The following is a 22,333-nucleotide window of genomic DNA, read 5'->3' as shown; positions in this document are numbered from 1 at the left end:
TAAACAAGGGCTGAAATCTTTGAGCTGGGAAAGGCAGCATGTGCGTTTGAGCTCAGCATTTGGGACTCTGTAAATTCAATCCAGCTTGTTGTACATAGAGAATTCTAGGCTAGTCAGGGCTATAAAATGAGACCTTCTCTCAAAACAAAACAAACAAACAAACAAACAAACAAACAAAAACAGAACAACCAAATCTTTCAGATTTCCCCCCAGTTATATCTTCTGTCTCCTTTTCTTTCTAAACATACAGTTTGGTATGTGAGGCATGTGAACCACATTTTGTCTTCACAATCTTGTGTTTCTGCCTCCCCATGTCTCATTGTTCTCATGACTGACTCCAGGGCCCCACAGAAGTACACTCCAGCTCCAGGGTTTACTTTCTTCCGGTCTACCTTCCAATTCACCAATTCTCTCTTCATTGGCACCTCCTTCATTTGAAGCAGTCCAATTAGTCTTTGAAATAGCTTCCTTAGGGTACAAGATGCCATTTACACACCAGTAAAGTCTGCAAGTATTCATTTAATGGCTGTAATGAATTCAGTCATACAGCCATAGGCATCACCAACTCCAATCTAATGCCATTTACGTCACTCCTAAAAGCACACTCCCTTGGGATTTACCGCAGCAAGTATTCTAAAAGGCCACTTTGGTTCCTATTTATACTTTTCAGTTATCTGGCCAATTGTTCGTCTTACCTTTTAACCCTCAGGACATATGAATTATAGATATTGATTAACAAAGCCACACCAATCACAGGAAATGGGCACAAAAGCTCGCTTCTCTTGTGTTTCACCTTTGACCTTGGTTCCACAGTTCCTCGATGCCTTGATGGATCTCCAGTACTCCAAAATAAGTTTCAGATGGTTGGTTTTCCATTTGTAATTTTAAGCAACTTTTCTCAGTGGAAAAGTAGACCCGAACAAACTAATTTACTAATGCCAGACACACTGACAGTCAATGCAAACTTAGTGACCAAATTTTATCATGCAAATGAGGATACCTCTGAAGATAAAAATAGGAGTTCCTGGGGATTTCACTGCATCTGTGGGCACAGGCCAGAATCACCACAAACAAATCAGAATGTTTGACTACTAAGAGTAATGGAGGGAGCACTCTGCTAAAAATAAGCAGTTAAAGACCACAGTGGCCATATGAAAAATATGAGTTCTTGTCTCTTCCCTTTGTGTTATTTGGCATTAAAGACAGAAATGAGCACTCACTGGAGTTTTGCTGCATCAGCAGATGGAACCCACTATGATACCAGTCTTCCCGGTCCTGAGTCCTGTATTTCATTAATGCCTAAGATTTGATAAATAAGACAGAATATACGTGTGTGTGTGTGTGTGTGTGTGTGTGTGTGTGTGTGTGTGTGTGTGTGCGCACATATGAGAAATTTTAGAGTTGAAAACAAACTGATTAGCCCTATATGATAAGCTCTGTGCCCCCCTCTCTTATTCTCTTTTATTGTAAATGCTATATTTTGCTTTCCTGTACAAAATGCTATCCCCTATTTCCTGAAAGAAAAACACAGTAGTGAAGGGCCCAGTGTACCAGCCTTTGAGATGGCTAGCCCTGCCTCTTGGGTCGTTTATAGTGAACTCTTCTGGGCTAGACTGGAACAGAGTCTAAGGAGAAGTGGTATTCTCAGTCAGACACAGTAGACACAATGGTGTGGCTGCCTAATTATAGCCTCGCCACATCTTGTATTTTGCAGTCTGTCCTTTCCTGGAATTTTAATGATGCCACTCAGGATATCACTTCCTATTCTTAATCTGTGTATTTTAGATGACTTGATTCCAAACAATGTTTTGGATACAAACAGCCCAACATTTTTCCAAAACACAGGCTTTATTGGCATATAAAGTGATTTGCCACATGCATGGTGTTTACATCCTAGCAGGTGGATAATAGATCAGAGTTACAGCGATGTCAAGGGACTTTCCCATCCATAGTGCATGGCAGTGGAGAAAGAAAACCAGTCAGTGAAAAGAAAACAGAATATTATTCCAACAACTTAACTTCGGCCCATATGTCATTGTCATTTACTAAGCAACAGAAAATAAAAACGAAGCATTGGAAACACTGAGCCTAACAACAAAGTAATGAGTTAACTCAAGGACAGGGGGACCCTGAGGCCAGCAGCCTTAGGTCTAGTTCATCCTCCATCCCTGGGGCATACTCAAGAGCTAAGGTCCTCTGCTTTGGATTTGCTAAACTCTGGCCTGGATGTAGCTTTGTCCCCTTGAGAAAAGCCCAAAGTCAAAGGGGAGAAGGAGTTCAGGGTTCCTAAAAGACTGAACAGTACCTGGCTCGAGGCGCATCATCCAGGCTTGCCAGCCTGTGAGTTTCCGGCAGATTTTCTTCTCTGCCTCCCATCTCCCAGTAGGAGTGCTGGGATTATAGATGCACAGGACCACATCCAGCTTCATATGTGTGTGTGTTCAGGCTCACACAGCTACTGCTTTTACCTGCTGCACCACCGTCTACTTTTCTCTTTTATGTCCTCCAAGCAACCCAGGGTCTGACCAACACGCCATCAATCAAAGTCAACTGCAAGTCCTTTCCACACTCAAAGCGCTTTGCCCTACCTACACTCCCTCATCTAATTCTCAACCGGGGCCGTATCAGTATCGCTCATCTCTCCCCATGTCTTCAACTGTGCCAACATTCTGAGACCACAACAAAGTCCAGCAACTGAGCCACCAGTTCTTACAGCAATCCAGAGGAAGCAGAGGGGCTTGTTTCAGGACAATACTATAGAAGAAATCACAGAGACAGATTTGTGTCCCTGTGATCTGTAGAGCTCTCTTCAGACCTCTCGGATTTAGCTCCCCCCCCCCAAGGTTCTTCTGACCCATTTTAAGCCTCAAGAAAACTTGAAGTAATAAGATAAACGTAAGTTGTGGGCCTTAACTCCATAGCCTTAAATATTCTTGCAGGCATCTCCTAAGAACAAGACTATTCTCTATCATGGAGAAGTTTTGCTTTTTACAAGTACTCGTATGTTAAAAACTTAGTGGTGGGGGACATTTTCAACAGCCTAGCACATGCTGGGGCATAGCTCAGTTGGCAGGGGGTTACCTAGAATGTAAGGATACCAGGTCCAAGCCCCAGTATCAACCATAGAGACCAGGCATGGTGGTGTACACCTGTAAGCTAAGCCTTGCACTTGACTCTCTTGAAGGTCAGAGTCAGTAGTTCAAGGTCATCCTCACAGTAAGCTCAAGGTCATCCTGAGCTACATGATGCTGGGGCACAAAAGTCAATCCATGAGGGAATACATTTACACAGTTTGTGCTTTAAACTGTGCAAACATTAACTTAGGACAACTATATTATATACTTAGTGGTACTAATTACAAGTAGAATATAGGTTTGAAGAACTGAGAAATCAGGTGGCACTGAAGTTTAGGGAAGAAATAAGATATATACAACCTGGGTTACTGGAGAAATGCCTCAGTGGTTTAAGAGCTCTGACTGCTCTTCCAGAGAACCTGGCTTCAAATCCCAGCACCCACCTGGCAGCTAACAACTGTCTGTAACTCAAGATCTGACACCCTCACACAGACATGCAGGCAAAACACGAATGTACATAAAATAATAAAAATAAATAAATTTTTAAAAAAGATATATACAACCTGTTCCTCCTCTTCCTGGGTAACAAATGGACTACATTTCCCAGAAACCCACTTGGCAGTTGAATGTGGCCATCTTATTAAACATGCCTAATAGAATGGGAGGAAGTGGGCAGTACTGCAATGTAGGCCTGGCCAATTAAAGCTAGTCATTCAGGGGTCACCACATTCTTGTCCCTTTCAGCTGATGGGATCCAAACAAGCATGGTGACCTAGGGTTAAAAGCAGAAGTGCTTTTAAATCATCAATGAAAGAGGGGCATGTGCTAACCAGGTCCCCCTTTTTAGATTTGTGAGAAAAGAACTCTTCTTGTTTTGATTCATTGCACTATTTTCCATTTGCTGAAGCAGCAAATTTTACCAAAATAAATGTAAGTTTGAGCTTAAGATACCCCTTAAGATATGTGTGGAAGGAAGTGACGTTTTGAAAATACTTGCTGTTCTCTCTCTCTCTCTCTCTCTCTCTCTCTCTCTCTCTCTCTCTCTCTCTCTCTCTCTCTCTCTCTCTTCTCTCTCCCCTCCCTCATCCCTTCCTGACAGGGTCTCATGTAGCCCACTTTGAACTCACTATGTAGCCAGGAGGCTTTAAACCTCTGATTCTCTTGCATCCAGCCTCCCCCAACCCCCCACCTCCAAGTTGAATGGATTATAGGCAGTGTTGCTATACTCAGTTTTATGAGGTGCTAGGGATCGAACCCAGGGCTTTGTGCAGTATAAGCAAGCACTTATACCATTTAAGCTCCATCTCCAGCCCTGTGTTTCTTCTTTCTTGTTTTCTGTATATGGCCATTAGTAGACCAAAGACAGCCCCCGCTTGGAGGAAAATTAATACTACTAAAGCAGAAACACAAGTCGAAGAGGCTGGGGCTCTCTTCCAGCAGAATCAGCACCTGGCCAGTCTCCCTGTTGAAATAACCCAAATGTATCTTGCAAAGTACTTCTTCCCAAATAATCTGACGTGTTTGTGAACCAACTAGAAAATAAGACACACTCATAAAAGAACATATGTATTCTTGTCTTTTTACCCTGAAGGAATTTAACGAACTAGAAGAATCTGAACTATTTTCATAATGTATCGGGACACAAGGGATAACAAATCCAGGAGTCACCAAAGAACAGACTATGACAGGGGGCACTGAGCTAAGGAAGACTCAAAGGGAAGCAGGCAAAAGTGCCTGTTGTAAAAACTAGTGCAAAGTAGGAGAGGAAAGGTTTGTGTTAAAACTGTGTAACCACAAGGCAGGCCTCAAGATGAATGGGTGGCTTGTTTGGATCCTAAAGACTCAGATTCTACAAATCAGGGATGATCCCAACAAGTAGGCAGAAGAAAATATTATGGTTAGAGAATTTCACATTCAGCTCCTCAAAGAATTCCCATAGGTAGTCTCCAAAACAAAGTCACAGGAAAACAAAATAAAACAAAACAAACGACAATACAACATGTCCCAGGAAACAAAGCACCATGAACAATGGGCACAGACAATGCAGGGCAGAGCTCAAGCCACAGGCTTCAAACTTTACAATGATCAGACACTAAATAGAAAATAAGTGTTCAATTAAATGATGCTCAATATCCGTAGGCAAGATTAGATAAGACACAGAATAAATTAAAGATTGTATTTAGAATCTAATTGATAGATTACACTCTCATATTTGAAAAAAAAAACTTCAAAATTAATGAACTAAATTGCAACCTTAGTAAGCTAGGAAAATAACAAAATAATGAACACCAAGATTAAAGAGAATGAAGAAGACTGGAGAACTATTCTACACTTAGCATAAAGGATGAATGAAAACACAGAGCAGTAGAGAAGTTTAACGGGTTCAACTTAGAAAGAATACAGCATAAGGACAATATTCTGAGAATCTTCCAGAACCAACTTACCATTCTGGAAATCCCAAGTAAAAAACACATTTAAAAGAAATGCAGCTGGTCACAGAGGTGTGCACCTATGATCCCAGCACCTTGCATCTGGTCACAGAGGTACATGCGTATGATCCTGGTGCTGTAAAATGGAAGCAGAGAAGCAGGAGTTCAAGGCCAGCTTCAGCTATATAGCAAGTTCAAGGTCAATCTGGGCAACATGCAGCCCTGTCTCAGATAAAAATAAAAATGATAAAACATTCATACCAAGGTTCTTTATAATAAAACTGCACGACCTTAAACAAAAAAAAATATATTTAAAATTAGTATTCTTGAAGAGTGTCCAACACAAATAGAAATTAGGCTTAGCCATGATTTCTCAGGAGCAGCAGAGGACCAGAAAAATAACAGGACACAACATCTTCAACCAAAATCCTTTTGTTTAAATCAGTAACAAGAAGATAACTCAAGGGAGTGGAGAAATGGTTCAGCAATTCAGAGCACTTGCTGCTCTTCAGAGGATCCAAGTTCGGTTCCCAGCACCCATGTCAGGTGGTCTACAACCATCTGTAACTCCAGCTCTAGGGAATCAGGTTCCAAAGCTACACCGGGAAACCCTGTCTCGAAAAACCAAAAACAACAACAACGTATAACTTAAAAAACACCTACCTGTGGCCAGCAGGATGGCTGAGTGAATAGAAGCACTTGCTACTCAAATCCGATGACTTGAGTTTAGTTCCCAGATCTCACAGTGGAGAACAGAACCAACTCTTGAAATCTGTCCTCTGACCTATACATGTAAGCCTAGCATCAAAATCCCCAGCCCCCAAACACACACACACACACACACACACACACCACTAACAAATACCTGCTGGGTATGGTGATTTAAGCCCATAAACCTAGCCCTAGGTAAACTGAGGCAGGAGGACTGCCATGAGTTCCAAGAATATCCTGTTTCAGGCATCCTGGCTACTAAAAAAAGGCCCTGTCTCAAAGAGATAGGTAAAAAGGAAGAAAGGAAAGAACAAAGGAAGGAAGAACTTTCATAAGCTTAGAAAAAAACATTTTAGTAGCTTATTGAACAAAGAAACATAATAATAAATTTAGAAGCTATTTAGAGCTAAACATATTAAAACTTCCAAAAGCTAATTTAGTTCTTAGAATCTAATTGATAGATTGGGTTTTTATATTTAAAAAAAGAAAACTTCAAAAGTTAATGAAGTAAACTGTAACCTTTGGAAGTTACAAAAATAACAAACCAATAAACTCCAAGATTAAAAAGAATAAAGACATAGGCAAAAACTAAACAGAAACACCATGAAGAAGATGCACGATGCTAAGAGGTTTCTTAATAACAAATTTCTGATGATATTGATTAAGAAAAAGCAAGCAAGCATACAAGTGATATTTTAGGAATGAATATAAATTGTGATATCATAAAGGCTTAAAACACTACCAGACATTATACACAATCATTACTTCCTAAAATGTCCAAGCTAAGATGGAAATGAGGCCCAAGAACACAATGAGCTTCATGCAGTAGCAAGAATGAAATCACATTCTCTGCAGGGAAAATGATGGAACCAAAGGACCAAAGGGGCCATAGTGTGAAGGGAAGGACGCCAGACTCAGAAAGACAGTCACAGGTTTTCTCTCGGAAGCAGAACTGAGATTTAAGACTATAAGAAATAAGAAAGCAGAGAGGAAGAATGGGGGCAGCAAGAGGTAGGGGCGAGGGGAAGAGGGTAATCGGACAGGGATGAACACCACACGTACACGCATACGCACATAGGCATGAGTATGTCATGGTGAAACAAATCATCCCGTATGCTAACTAAAAGGTCTTAGAATTGCCTGGAGAGATGGCTCAGTAGTTAAGAGCACTGGTTGCTCTCCCAGAGGACCCAGGTTTTGTTCCCAGCATCCACATGCCAGCTCACAACCATCTATAATGCCAATTCCAAGGGTTCCAACACCTTCTTCTGGCCTCTGAAGGCACTCGGTAGGCACATGCAGGAAAAAAACACTCATAAACATAAAATTAAAATATCATTAAAAAAGAGAGAACTATAGAACTGAACTACACTCCTGAATATAGACATAAAATCTTAAGAATTATCATCAAATCAATATTATCAATGCACACAGACGATTTAAAACAGTGATCTCATTCCAGAAAGGGTTAATTTATTATTTTACAATTGACTAGTGAAATTCATCAGATTAAAGGAAATGTATATATAACTCAGTGAATGCAGAAAAATAATTTGACATCTAATGAAGATTTAGAAAGTAAATAAAAAATGAGAAAATAAAAGTAACTTTTGCAGGGGACTAAGGAGTCTACGAACACCCCATCAACACTGCACTTCTAAGTATGACAGTGAACACATTTTGGGGAAGGTCACCAACAGGACATTGGGACCTCACTACACTGTGAGGGCATCTAGCCCGTGGTGCAAGGAAAAGAAACCACAGCTACAAAGATTAGCAAGGAATACAGATGATATTTGATATGATTGATTGCCTATAAAAAAATCTCAAAAGAATTTGTAATATATGATAGAGTCAATAAACAATTATTTCTGTGTACTGAATCCTGGGCACAGCAAGTAGCTCTTAGGCATAAATGTAGCACACGCTCACGAAAATAATGTGTGAAAGTTCATGCCGGCACTCATTCTAAAACCATAAACACACAGATACAGCAATAAAAGAGCATGTCATCACCAAGTGCAACAATCGGTCCCATGTGCATTCTCAGAAACAGAATGATAAGTAGGAAAAACAAACACAAAGGATAGTACACGCCATGGTTTTTAAAGTTATTCTACATTTTACTTTTGTCATTTTGTGTGTGTTTGCGCACGTGTAGATCACAGACAACTTTCTGGTCGGTTCTCTCATTCTACCATGTGGTTGTCAGGTTTACTGGCAAGTTCCTTTACCTGCTGTGCTGATTTGAATGAAAATGGCCCCCACAGGCTCATAGGAAGTGGCACTATTAGGAGGTGTGGCCTTGTTGGAGGAAGTGAGTCACTGGGGGTGGGCTTTGGTGTTTCAGAAGCCCAAGCCAGGCCCAGGGGCACTCGCTCTTCCTGCTGCCTGCCAGTCTGGATGTAGAACTCTCAGCTCCTCTCTAGCACCACGTCTGCCTGCACAATGACATGTTTCCTGCCATGACACTAATAGACTAAAATTCTGAACTGTAAGCCAGCCCCAGCTAAATGTTTTCCTTTATAAGAGTTGCCACGGACATGGTATCTCTTCACAGCGATAAAATCCTAACTAAGTCACCTGCTAAGCCATCTCATTGACTGGGTTATTTTTATATAAAATTCACACACAGGCAAAAACTAGCCCATGGTGCTCAAAATTAGGGAAGTGATCATCTTGTAAGGGAGATGGACTAGGGCACAAGAAACTTCTTAGATGTAGATAATGCTCACTTTGTTGGTCTAGGTGTTGTTATGTTCACTTAAAACAAACCAAACAAACATCAGGCTAGAGATCTATGCCCTTCTTTACATGTATAATTCAATTAAAATTTAATAATTCAATTAAGTATATAACATAATGATCCACAAACCAAAACATAGAAAGAAATGCAGTTGTAGGATACAGATGTAACTGTAAGCATAGTTGTAAAAAAATGCACTATGTTTATATGTATTTATGAGGTAGGCAGATGCAATATTTAAATACTATATACTATAAATGGTATGTATACATGTATGATGCATGAAAAATGAACCTGCATTCCTCACACCACGCAGAAAAGTTCTGGGTGGACTCAAGCCTGAGAGCTAAGGTCACTCAGCTTCAGGACCCTGAGCTGCCTCTACCTCTAAGAGAAATAAAAGTGAGTTCTACATCAATCCTCACACATGCCATCACAGGCAAAAAACATGGGTGCAGGGGGCATTGGTCTCTGAGGGAGATTAAGAATTGGGGCACTGAGCTGGATGGTGGTGATGCACACCTTTAATCCCAGCACTCTGGAGGCAGAGGCAGGTGAATCTCTGTGAGTTCGAGACCAGCTGGTCTACAACAGCAAGTTCCAGGACAGCCTCCAAAGCCACAGAGAAACCCTGTCTCAACTGCCCCCCAAAAGAATGGGGGCACTGTTGGAACTATCAGATCTAACTGAGCTGTAAAACGGGTGCAATCCAAGGTTCCTCTTGATACTTGGTGTATTCTGGGAGGACAGTTGCCCAGACAAGAGAAAGGAGTTGCTTTTCTGTGCACATTGGAGGTTTTAAATGAATTAAAACATCAGTCTGGGGCTGGGGAAATGGCTCAGTGGTTAAGAGCACTCACTCCTTTTCCAGAGGTCTCAAGTTCAATTCCCAGCACCCACATATTGGCTCACAACCATCTATAATAGGATCTGATTCTCTCTTCCAGTGTGCATGAAGACAGGTCACTCATATACATAAAATAAATAAATATTTTAAACAGTTTACAATATAGAAAATGAAAAAGGTTGTGGCCAGCACAATGACGGTAGAACCAGAGAGGCCATGTAAAGTGTGTTGACAAGTTGAATAAACAAGATCCCAGGCCCTTTCCTAAGCAGTAATGGTTAAGGACTGATTCTAGAAGGAATTAAAAGTCTGGCAGAGGACAGGTTTGATAAGGTGGGTGGGTGTCTTGGTTAGTGTTACCATTGCTGTGAAGAGACACCATGACCACAGCAACTCTTAAAAAATGGAAACATTTAATTGAGAGGGGCTACCATCATGGCAGGGAGCATGGTGGCATACAGGCAGACATGAAGCTGAGAGTCCTACATCTTGACTGAAGGCAACAGAAAATTGACCAATTTATTGTGCAGTACCCTGAGCAGAGGAAACTCAAAACCCACCCCACAGTGACACACTTCCTCCAACAAGGCCATACCCACTCCAAAACAGCCATACCTCCTATAGCACCTCTCCCTATGATATTATGGGGGCCAATTACATCCAAACTACAACTGTGGGCATTAGGAAGCCTAGGCAGGTTCCCAGTAGACAATGCAGACAGTAGCAATATTAACAAAACAACAACAAAAATTGCTCAATAATTTGAGTTGTGACTACATGCCAAGCTGTGACAAGTCCTTTTCAAGGACTCTAGGATTTTGCCTCCCCAATAATCCTTTTAAGATTTCCATGTTACTTAAGGAAACATCAGCCAATACTGGAGTCTAAGGTTAAGTAGCTCCCCCAACAGACATAGCTGAGATGGTAAAAATAAGTCAGAAAAGGAATTCTAGCATCAAAACACCAACAGGCAGAGTGGTTCAGGGGTAAAAAGCTGGGTGCATCTGTAATTCAGGTACGGGGAGGCAGAGACAGGAGGATTCCTGGGACTTGCTGGCCAGCCAGTCTAGTCAAAAACAAGAGCTCTAGGTTTGGTGAGAGACCACGTCTCAAAAAACAAGGTAGAAAGCAACTGAGGTGGACATCTGATGCCAACATCTGGTCTCCATGAGCATGAGCACATACATGTGTGTGTGTGCACTCATGCATGTGTACACACACACACATACTTACTCACACACACAACTACAGTTCTAAGAGTGGGTTTAGGAGCTGATGAGCATAGAGTAACAGAGAAAGCTCCTAAGAAGACCCTGGCCTTGATTCCCTTGTGCCTGTCATCCCCCATGCACGGCAGCTCCACCTTCAAAAGGTGTCCAGACCCAAGTACCTTCTGTAGGTGATGTTTGCTCTTCCAGCTCAGGTGAGGACCAAGGGTGCTAGGATCTGGGTGCCCCGAGAGTGGTCCTGAGCCAGGGGCCGAGAGTTCCAGTTCCCACCCACACAGTTTCAGTGTGCACAGGGCTCTAGAAGAGAACAGCTCACTCACTGTTGGCTGTCTTACTGTTCCTTCCTGGGATCAGCTCTCAGATCAAATATATATATATATATATATATATAAATATAACCTTCAACTGTCCTTGCAAAGATGGTGTCAGAATCCAAACTTCAGGAGAGCCACATTTTAAGATAGTTCCACTTAAAAGGTTGGTATGAGTTCCAGAGCAGGATTTGGGTACAGTCTGTGGTATGCAGTAGGTTCCTAATTAGTATCCTCTGAATTCCGTGGATAATCTATTTCCCTACCTTTATAAATATGTCTTATCACCTTCCTTGACCAATCCCTTAAAGCGATTTCACATACGTGAAATACACGAGCTCACACCTGTGAAGCAGGAATACGCTCTCCATCAAGTTCAAACTTACTTACAGGATCCCTTCGAGAGAAGCCAAGAGCCAGGAACACACATGGCTCACATTTCCCCTTTGCTGGTTCTAACCATTCAGCCACAAGTATGGAAAGCATAGTAGGCTGCCCATATAGCAATCAAATAAAGCAATTACAGAGCTGTTGCTGTATTTGCACACATGAGCTTGTTGAGATGTTCCCACTTCCAAAGCTAAATACTGTCAGGGAATCTGTTTAAGGGTTAGAGATGCCACCAGCAGTTAGACTGGGTAGACTATCCTGGGAATTCAGGAAAAGCATATGCTGTGGGCAGAATCGTAAGTGTATGTGCTCCTGTCAGGGGTGGCTGAAGACAATCTAAAGAGGAAGATGAAGGAAGTGAAACTCAACAATAAGGGACCTAAGAAGTCCCTCTCCCATCATTTATGGTCTTACATGGGAACACAAAAGTCGACAGGTAGTTTCTTCCCAGAAATCACCAAGAACCGTCCCCATCCCCGACTCCCATTTCTCTAGGGAGAAGATTCCATTTCACCTGGGGAAGAGGATGCCACCACTCCCAGAAAAGAAACCATCAGAGTACTTGTATGTGGTCAGTGGGTGGGAAAGGCTATGTGGTTTGGGGTTCAGGAACTGGAGGTGAGAACTAGCGGGCTCTTGGGGAATTTGTGGCTGTGGGAACGGAGTTGCCTCAGTGTCTTCATGTGTAGCATGCATCTCATAGTTGGTATTAGCCACTGATATCAACACTTGGTTATTAGGAGACTCAAATACAGTAAGGCAGTGAGTAGCATCTAATGAAACAAGCCCCTCCTCTAGGACTATGTGATTTTTCTGTCACCCAACATGGCTAATCTTGCCAAGTTATTGCTTCTCAAGAGACCATTCTACATGCTAATACTCCCAAGAAGCAATGCAACAGTCTTGATTCAGGGATATTTATTAACTCATCAGTAGCGAGTAGCTGATTTCATTTTTAAAGCCCACACAACTATTAAGTTTGCTGAATCGCAACATTTTAAACACAGAGATCTTTCTGGGTTCCCTTGTATGACATGCTAAAACTCCCTTACCATGCAGAATTTGCCCACTCCAGATCTTTGCATTTGTACCAGGCACACGCTGGGCCATACTTGGGAAAGTCCTTCAGGGACAACCACAGCAGCACACTGGTAACTGGTGGGCATCCTTCCATTAAAAAAGCAAGCTCTTGGGCTAAGTATGTAGTTCATTTTATAGAGTGCTTGCCTAGCATGTACAAAACCTGAATTCCATTCCCTCACCACACAAAAAAAGCATAAGGGTGCACACCAGTAACCAGGCAGGTAGATCAGGAGTTCAAGGCCATCCTCGACTACCTAGCCATGTTCCAGGACATCCTAGGACATATGAGACCCTGTCACAAAATCAAAACAACAAAACAAACCACCGAAAACCAACAAAAGTCCCCAGAGTAACGAGACATAGCGCTCAGCTAGCTCCAAAGCAGAACAGCTCTGTCACTGTGAATGGCCTTGGAAGGTTTGGCTGGTTTTCCATGTGCCTTCCTTGAAACGCAGGTGGGAGGAGGCAGGAGGCCTTAAACAGTCTACCCATGAAAAGCTTTATTCAGTGCAATTCAATAACTGAAAGTTACCCACAATCATTTCCATCCACTACTGCGGCCGACAATTTTGTGCTCTCTACTGGTTTCATCTTTTAGAGGAAATGCTTTCTTTAAAAAATGGTTGGAAGCTCTGTGGCTTCCTCAAACACTGATTATTTTAATCATGATCTTCAGCCCCATGCAGACAGTAGGAACATGGCAAGCACAATGCAAAGTAATGGGAGAATATCTAGTAGGAGCTACGTGTCCTTTCTTCCTCCAGACTCCCCAGCTGTGCAGCCTCCGAGGATCAATGCGAAGAGATTGGCTGTGTCCTTCAGAAGCACAGCCCACTACTGACAGCTTGTCCAGGTCTCTGCTGATTTCTCTGCACCCCCCTCATGAAAATCAAGGGTGGGGCTGGCAAGATGGCTGAGCAGGTACAAATGCTTGCACAAGATCCTACTTGGTGCTAAATAGAAAACAGAAATCAATTCCTAGAACCCTCTTTCCCCTCTCAAAAGTTGACCTCTGACCTACACAGGCACAGATGCAATTACACGCATCGCACACAAAGAAAATGAATGATAATAATAAAATAATTAAAAAAAAAAACAACGTAGAACTGAAGGGGATTTCCCTGTCCAGCACACCTAAAAGTTCTCGACACCAGTTGCATCTGGAACACAAGGGGGAACTAAGCACACTCTCCATACTGCTGTTCTAGAACACTCTCATAGTAGAGGAGATAATTGAGTCTATTTGATGATATTCAAATATCATCTCTGTGTTATCATTTTACTCAACACTCCTGAGTCTGCCAAACCGATGTACAGCTTGGCAAATCTTCCCTTCACAAGTGACACTATACGAGCTATCTCTACCCCGATAGAACAACACTTGACAAGAGACTGAATGAATCCAAGCCTTCCAGCAGGTTGACAGTGGACCAACCATATTGGACATGTTCACATGATGTTGCTGTAACTTAAAAAAGAAGCCTTCATTTGTAAAAGAGAGCACTCGCCTCTCTTGTTATCAGGCCCAGGACTTTTCATCCAGAGACTGGTCAGACCTTCTTCTGGGTCCCTAGTAGTTTCTCAGGGTGTGTTGTAAGATATAACTAATTCCTACCCTTTCCCCTTCTCACTCTGACAACAAGGGTACTCTAAAATTGTCAAGGCAAAAGTTCTCTTTGGCCAAGCTGACACAGGATCCTGAAGGCAGTTCCTTCGGGCCTCCTTAGGAGAATATTTGGGGTATTTTAAAAGGAGTGGGTTTGCAACTATGTTGGCAGAGTTCCAGGTTCTAGGGCTAGCCCCAGGTGATGCCTAATGTGAGGTCACCACTTCTAGGCTCCTGATTCCTCTAAAGTAGCTAGCTCTGATTTGTTTCCATTCAGATATTAAGGGCTTGCATAAGATTCTATTTGGTGCTAAATATAAAACAGAAATGGATTACAAAAATGTGTGTGGCCCATCCAATAAGTGGTTCTCTTGGGGTGGGGGTGTCTATGTACTTACAGCCTACAAAGAGGCTTGCTCTTCCCCCCACCTTTCCAGAATTTGGAACATCCATGAATTGAAGCAGTTAAACACATGCATATCCAATGTCAAAAAATTAAATAATCCTTTCAAATAGTCAATGCGTTCAAAGCTATGATGTGTTTTTCTCTCAAGTGTCTTTCATAAACCCACCCCTAACTTAGGCTCTCTGCTACCAGAGAAGTTGGCACATACCTGACATATGTTCTTCATGAACCAGTTCCCCTTATAAGCAAGAAGAAAAGTGCAGCGTGTTCTCTCTCTCTCTCTCTCTCTCTCTCTCTCTCTCTCTCTCTCTCTCTCTCACTCTTTCTCTCTCTCTCTCCTTTACCTTTCTGCACTAATCCAAAATTAAGACTGGCATTTGTTTGGTATTCAGGTGCCACTGTTAAAAATTTGGCCCAGCCATCACAAAATGCCAGCTTCAGTGATTATGTGAGCGACTTTCTAACAACTGAAAATGAATTAGGACTTTATTGAACATCTTGCTAATTTGTATTGGTGAAGTAAGCTTTACATGACAGTGTAAGGATTAATTTTTCTAATTCTAAAGTCAAAAAAGAAATTCACAGATACGCCAACGATTTGAAGCAAATTCTTTTGTACAGCTCCAAAGTCACCTTCTTTGAACTGTTCTCAGCCATATTCGGGGCAGGCTGTGAAGAATGGAGGTAAGTTCTAGAAACCAACAAGTCTCATTCATTTCCTTCAGTTTGTAAAAACAAGCAACTGACAGGTTTCCTGCAATGGCCGTCTGCCGTACTTGTAGATAAGAAAGTTCTCAACAGGAAATCTTGCTGAGAGAGACCAGTCATGCCATTAAACTAAACTTGCTAACCCGGAGCACTAAATATTTGATAATGTGGGACTGTAAAATACACCCAAAATCAAATGATAGACACTGCCTGGCCCTAAGCTGTTTGCTACACCATCGACTCAGGATATTAAATTGACATTAAAACATATTTAGGAGCTCTTCTGTCACCCCCCCCACCACCAACTTGAGGCAATCAGTTGAAGGAAAACAAGGGAGATTCGATGTTCTTTTAGAAGGACCAAACTGTAATTTGAGTAAGTTTTAAAACTGTTTTAAGAAAAACCAGTGCAGTGCTAAATATACCATGGAGGGAAGTTACTTCTACACAAATATAAAGAACTTAAAATTCAGGGGTCTGGAGAGATGGCTCAGGAGTTAAGAGGTCCCTTCCAGAGGACCTGAGTTCTGTCCCCAGCACCCATGTCAGGTGGCTTACAACAGTCTGTCACTCCAGCTCCCTAAAATCCCTCTGATTTCACTGGGCATGGTCACTCATGTGCCCATTCCCACACGAAGACAACAAAGACACCTACACATAATCAATGATAATAAAAATAAATCTTAAAAAAAAACCTTGCAATTTAAAGATTGACATTGACAAGATGGGTCAAAGTCTAGCAAATGTGTTGATTTTTATATTGACAAGTTTTACGGAAAAGTCTCAAAGTCAACATTTAGGGGAAGCATGCTTGGCTATTTTCCACTTAGCAAATAAATGAAACAGGGCATGGGGGAGGGGGGCAAACTTATCTTCTTGATATTCCTCATCATGAGTAAGACACAGTTGACATAAGTGTTGGTGGCTTCTTGGGGGGGGGCACCCCTAAAATTGCCTCAAAATGAAAGCGCCGCTCTCCATTCACAGGAGAGGAAATGTTTCTAAATCAACTGGGCAGTCACATTTGCAGTCTGGAAACAGTCCCCATTCCTCTTAGGAGTGCTTCCTCTCCCTGTTCAGCTACCAAGAACACCCCGCCCTTTGCACCAGGCAGTATGCATGCTTCTGCTCAGGCAGCCCGAGACAGAACCTGTCCAAAATACCACAGACCTTCATGATCAAATGCCTTAGCTCAGCCTGGAACCTGCTTTGGAGCAGGAAAACACTTTATTATACTCCCCCTGATGACCCTTCCTCCATGGGCGGCCTTCTGGTCTCTGAAGAGACTTGTTCTAGCATCTAATAGTAGACACACAATTCCACAATTAACGGCTCAAATGTATTCTTTTCAGCCTTCCCCTTGCACAACTCAGAGGTTGCAAAATGCTAAGTAAGCATGAATGCACATCCTGGCTTTCAGGCTTTCCCCTGAACTATTTTCAATAAAAATAGAGTTATGAAATCCAGGAGAGCGCAGTTTGGTTGATGTTGTAAAATGACCTTGGTTTGACAGGCATGGTCTCAGGTTTCAACAGATGTTGTGGGAAAGCTCACAGAAGCCAGCATGTTCTCCAAGCGGCTGTGATGATATGCAGGGGTTGTTGCTGTTGTTTTTAAGTGTGGTCATGGTAGTGAATGCATGTGTAGTGGGGGTGGGGTGGGGTGACACTTCTTAGTTTCTATGACAACCATGTCTCCATTCCTGGGTTACCAGACACCATCTACTTCCTGTGTCTAAATTTTTAAACCAATCAGAAAAGTGTTTATACAGTTAACAACTTCTGGACCCCAGCTTCTTCAGTGAGCCACTTTAAGGCTCGAATGAAGATGTCCACAGGGGTCACTCTGCATCTTGAGCGATCCCGTTTCATCTTCCTCACTAATTCAGTCTTCTGTGGTAAGGAACACCCCTTTTCTTGGATGTGAGCGTATTCTGCTCAAAGCAGACGCCAGGATTTCTTGCAATAGTGTGCAAGCTGAACATGATTGCTTGCTCCTCATTGTCTGTTTTCTCTTTCACTGTCTAAAGACAGATTTAGCTCGAGAAACATGCTAATTCGCAAAGCACTTAAATTATCAAAGTAATGATACAGTTAAGCATCCATCTGCTGGTGTTGCTATTTAAATGCTCAGATGAAAAAAATAGGAAAAATTAATACCAAGTTGAACAACTTGGCATTCTACAACTTACGAACAGAAATCATTGAGACTGTATTGTGAAGTCCCACATCTATCAGTGCAAGCTAGAAGCTGACATCTGCAAAGAAATTTGTCACCAAAATGGCCTACTTTATCTGGATAGAAACAACAACAACAACAACAACAAAAATTCAACATCTAGACACCCAGAGCCAGCCAGATGCACCCAGATGAAAAAGCAACCTCTCGGAAACCCGTGCACAAGAAGGCAGATCAGAAATCACGGCAAGGACTTAAAAGAAGGTTTCGGGTGACTGTTTTCCTAAGTCTCCATCTAACTGACCAATCAGTGTGAGTTAGAGCGGGCTCCAGACATCCGTGCTGTCTTCAGGGCTCTGCACCCTCAGAGCTGCTCCCCCTGGCTAAGGCAGAGCTGGCGATCAATGGAAAAACAGGGAACAAAAGGGAAATACTGATGTCTTCCTCAGCTTGGAAAGCCATTCCCTTTTTCCTCAATGAGCCAGTAGCACCCAGGCTACGACAGCGCCACGGGGGAGCTTTCACCAGCCGGGTCCAGTCCCTTCCGAGCTAGCAGTTTCGTCTTCGCAATCATGTGTCCCGACGCTAGCACAACCTGGTGACGGAAGGCTCCCGGAGCCCAACCAATTGAAACTAATAAATTAAATAAATTAATAACCCCCACGATTAAAAGCTCCCAAGAAAGACCGCGTTCCCCTTCCCCAAATGTCATTCCCAGACTATAAACAAAGCATGAAAAATAGTCTCCCGGGCTAGGGAATCTGGGTCTTTCTCCTCAAAGCAACGTTTTTCTCCCAAACCAGAAACATTCCTGCTTCCTTCAACGGATACTCACACCGGGGTATGCAGCTCCGGTATTTGAAAAAGAGGTTTAAACTGCCCATAGATCCGACGCTCTGTTTATAATTGATAGCAAAACAGTTACGACAGCGATGCTGTAACTCTGCCCCAGCCAAACTCCACATTTAACACGTTAGTTCCTTGAAAATACAAGTCATGCCTGGGGACCCCTCCAAAGCCGCCTCCCTCAGAAGTCATAACCAGAATTACATCAATTATTCGGTAATTTTTATAAATATCCATTGTCTGCGATTTTTTTAAAAATAAAAATGTAAAACCAGCTATCTACAAATTCCAGGGAAAAAAAAACTTTTCTTTCTTTTCCTTTCTGTCTTTTTTTTTTTTTTTTAATGAACTTACTTTTGAGACAAAAACTAATGAAAATAAGCAACTCGTCATCCCTGGATCTTTCCCATTCTGGGCTGCACGCTATAAATCAATCCGAAACTAGGTGCACAGATGGGGGCGGACACCTTAAGATAAAAAGCCAGGGGTGCCCCCCAAATGCGGGCAGGCTGGGCAGCGAGGCTCAGGGTGACAATGCTAACCCGGGCAGAGGCTCGCTAGGCAGCCAGCGAGCCACATTTTCGTTACCTTCGATCGCCTGCCCCCCCGCTGCTTCTCGCGGCCGCATTGGGGGGCTGTGGCGGCGCTGGACTCGCGGGGGGCCCCGCCGCCGGGTCGCGCCGTCTCCCAGCCGAGCTGCACGGATCGCGGCCGGAACACCCGGCTCCAGCGCCCGGCGCCCGCCCGGGGTCGGCGGCTCGGCTCCCACCCGGGCCCGGAGTCCTGCTGGGTCCTAGCGCTCGCCGTCCGGGCCGCGGCCCGCTCTGCAGCCTGCACGTACTGTGGGGCAGCCGGGGAGGGGGAGCCCCGGGAAAGCACGAGCGGGAAAGCCGAGCCGCCGTGGGTGCGGAGAAAGCGGAGCTCAGTGCCAAAGCCTGGGTGTGCAAAGAAAGACGCTGGCTTCAGTCGAACTCCCAGAAGGCAGATGCTAGAATGTGCAGCCCGGGCGGAAAGCACAAGCGTGGCCGGGGAGGTTTGCTCCGTGCACCTGTGGTATAGAGTGCGCTCACAGAAGGTAAGAGAGAGAGAGAGAGAGAGACATCGCGGGATCCTCGGAGATTTCAGAATACCAAGGGGGAAAAGTGGACAGTTCGTGCGCTTGAAACCAGTTTCCCCCAATCTTTTTTTTCCCTGTTAGCGGTTCTTTTTCTTTTCTTTTTTCTTTTTTTTTTCTTCTTCTTTTTTTTTGTATTTTGCATTTTGCTTTCTCTAGCTTTATAATTTGTGTTTTAAATAACAAAGCCCCATATGGCTCACCACGTAGTCATCTGATTTTCAAAAGACCTCCAAAATTACATCAAAATATGCACTCATGTATCTCCTAAGAAATCAACAAGAGAGAATTAATGGTGGCATATGGTGTGCCTCGTAGAGAAAACTTAATTACAAATTAAAACAAATGCGAAAATTCACAAATCCCATAAACCAAAAGTAAATTATGATCCTAGATTGATTCGCAGATCAGCTAGCTCATGTGCCATCAGGGAGACTGTAAAAATTCTAGGTTTCTTTCAAAACAGGAGAAAGCTGTTCGCCATACCCCTGTTCCTAGCCCCACCCCCACTCCACTCGGGCAACCCTTTGATTCTGCATTACTGTGGCCCACCTGGAAGGTGACTTAAATCTTGCTGGTGCTCCCTGGAGACAATTCCATTGGCTCCTAATTCACGATAATAGTGCTAGAGTTGGGGAAACGTCTTTGAAAGGTTTGGCAACTGGACGTATTCCTTCAGTCTTCGATACCGGCCCCTTAGAAGGTCATGATTCTGCCCAGACTGCTAATAGCAATGGTGCCATGGTTTACACCAAGAAGAAAATGAAAACCGGCGCCTTCTGACTTCTATTTTCAGAGCAGAAAACATCCCTCTGAGAAGCGCTGTTGCCCTCCCCTTTCCAATGGTGGCTACTGAAATGTAATGGAAGATTTTAAAACGTTATTAAGTAAACATCACAGGCACTTCTGCCCATGCCCAGTGTAACACGGTACCTTCATCTGTCTTCAGAGTACTGACACCTTTCCCATACCTCCAATGGGAAACACATAATGCCCAGCTTTCAAAGAAGAGGGTGGAGGGCCAGGAAAGGACTGGTCCAAAGCCACCCAGCTGCTGAGCAGTGCAGCTGGAATGCCAGCCGCAGGTCTCCCCATACTTCCAGCAGGTCCTATACCATCTGCCCCCTCAACTACTTTCCCGGCAAGTACTATGGGAATGCAGGTAGGTTTCTGGCATCCTCCTTGCTCCCTGGGAGCCCCCAGTCCATAGCATAGCCACAGAAAGCTGGTGCCCCACGAGCCCTATTTTTGCTCTATGTTGGGGACAGAACTGATTCCACTTTACACACAGAGGGGCACATTTCTTCAGTGGAAACTAACCACTTTCTAGTGTCCCCTCCGGAAAGCTGTGTGAACCCCAAGAAGTCAAGTATCCTGGATATAAGGTAAATCATTGCTGTCATCCAGGATGTCCCTGTGCAGACAGACCTAGTGGCACCTGGAGTCTAATGGGCCTTCGGGAGTCACTTCTCGGCTCTCCTGCACCTGTGGGGGAGTCAGCAGATAGAACTGTTGGGGCCTTCCACTTCCTCCTCCTCCTCTCTGTCACTTCTCATGAAGTGTCCCAACCAGTTACTAACCAGGTGAAGGGCTGACGGACATGAAGCCTAACAGACAGAAACATCAAAAAGTAACTACATTTTGCTGAGGAAGGGGCTAGTGATGGCAGACACAAGGGAAGGTATGTGTACCTTCCTGGTAAACTGCTTGAAAGGATTTGTGTAAAATTCGCTTGACGGGTTTATTTGATCTCTTTGTGGAAACACTCGAATGACTCTATAGTTATACCATCTGTGTGGCCTTAAAATAGCGATGGCTCAGCAGTTAAGAGTACTGACTGCTCTTCCAGGGGACCTGGGTTCAAGTCCCAGCACCTACATGGCAACTGACAATTGTCTGTAACTCCAACATCTAACACCCTCACACAGACACACATGCAGGCAAAACATCAATATACATAAAATAAGAATAAATAAATTAAAAAAATAGTGTGAACTCTTGGATCCGAGTCGCCTAGGCACTGGCAGGGAGCAGTGTCATGAAGCAAAGCAGCCCCGTAAGGCTGAATCACACCAGGAGAGGTATCAGTGACAAGAAACTGTCATTCATTCATTCATTGATTCTCAAATTCACGCATTCATCCAATAGTGACTGGGCCGCACTTTAAGCCAGGCTGTGGGAATGAAAATAATTTTGTCCTAGTTTGCCTCTCTGTTGCTGTGATGAAACGCTGGCCTTTAAAAGCGGCTTGCAGAGGAAAGAGTTTTTCATTCCGTTTTACAATTTCCAGGTCCTAATCCATCACCCAGAGAAGTCAGGCAGGAACCTGGAGACAGGAACCTAAACTGAGACCACAGAGGAACACTACTTACTGCCTTGCTTTTCCTCTGGCTTGCTCGGTTACTTTTTTTTTTTTTTTTTCCTAGCCAGACCTACATGCTCAGGGTTGGTGTTGTCCACAGTGGGTATTATGGACCCTCCCACATCAATCAGCTGCTTAAAAAAAATGCCCTACAGTTATGCCCACAGACCATTCAATTCTTCAACTGAGGGTCCCTCTTCCCAGGTAACTCTGGTTTGTGTCAAGCTGACAAAAACTAACTAGTACAAATGTCCTTAACGCAGACAACTATAGTAGTTACACCACTGCAGCTA

General features: G+C 43.4%; 1 protein-coding gene across 1 annotated transcript in view; it reads right to left on the bottom strand.

Moving 5' to 3' along the window:
• Foxn3 (forkhead box N3) overlaps positions 1-19,305 on the bottom strand; it is a 368,012-nt gene extending 348,707 nt beyond the window's left edge. The window contains exon 1 of the mRNA XM_027419621.2: positions 19,153-19,305. The gene's annotated coding sequence lies outside the window, so the exon portion shown is untranslated. The remainder of the gene's footprint in view (positions 1-19,152) is intronic.
• Between the last annotated feature and the right edge of the window lie 3,028 nt (positions 19,306-22,333).

The sequence above is a fragment of the Cricetulus griseus genome, chromosome 5, assembly GCF_003668045.3.
Source record: "Cricetulus griseus strain 17A/GY chromosome 5, alternate assembly CriGri-PICRH-1.0, whole genome shotgun sequence".
Classification (NCBI taxonomy): domain Eukaryota; kingdom Metazoa; phylum Chordata; class Mammalia; order Rodentia; family Cricetidae; genus Cricetulus; species Cricetulus griseus.
Note: the sequence above shows the minus strand (reverse complement) of the source record. Positions and strands in the feature narration are given on the sequence as shown.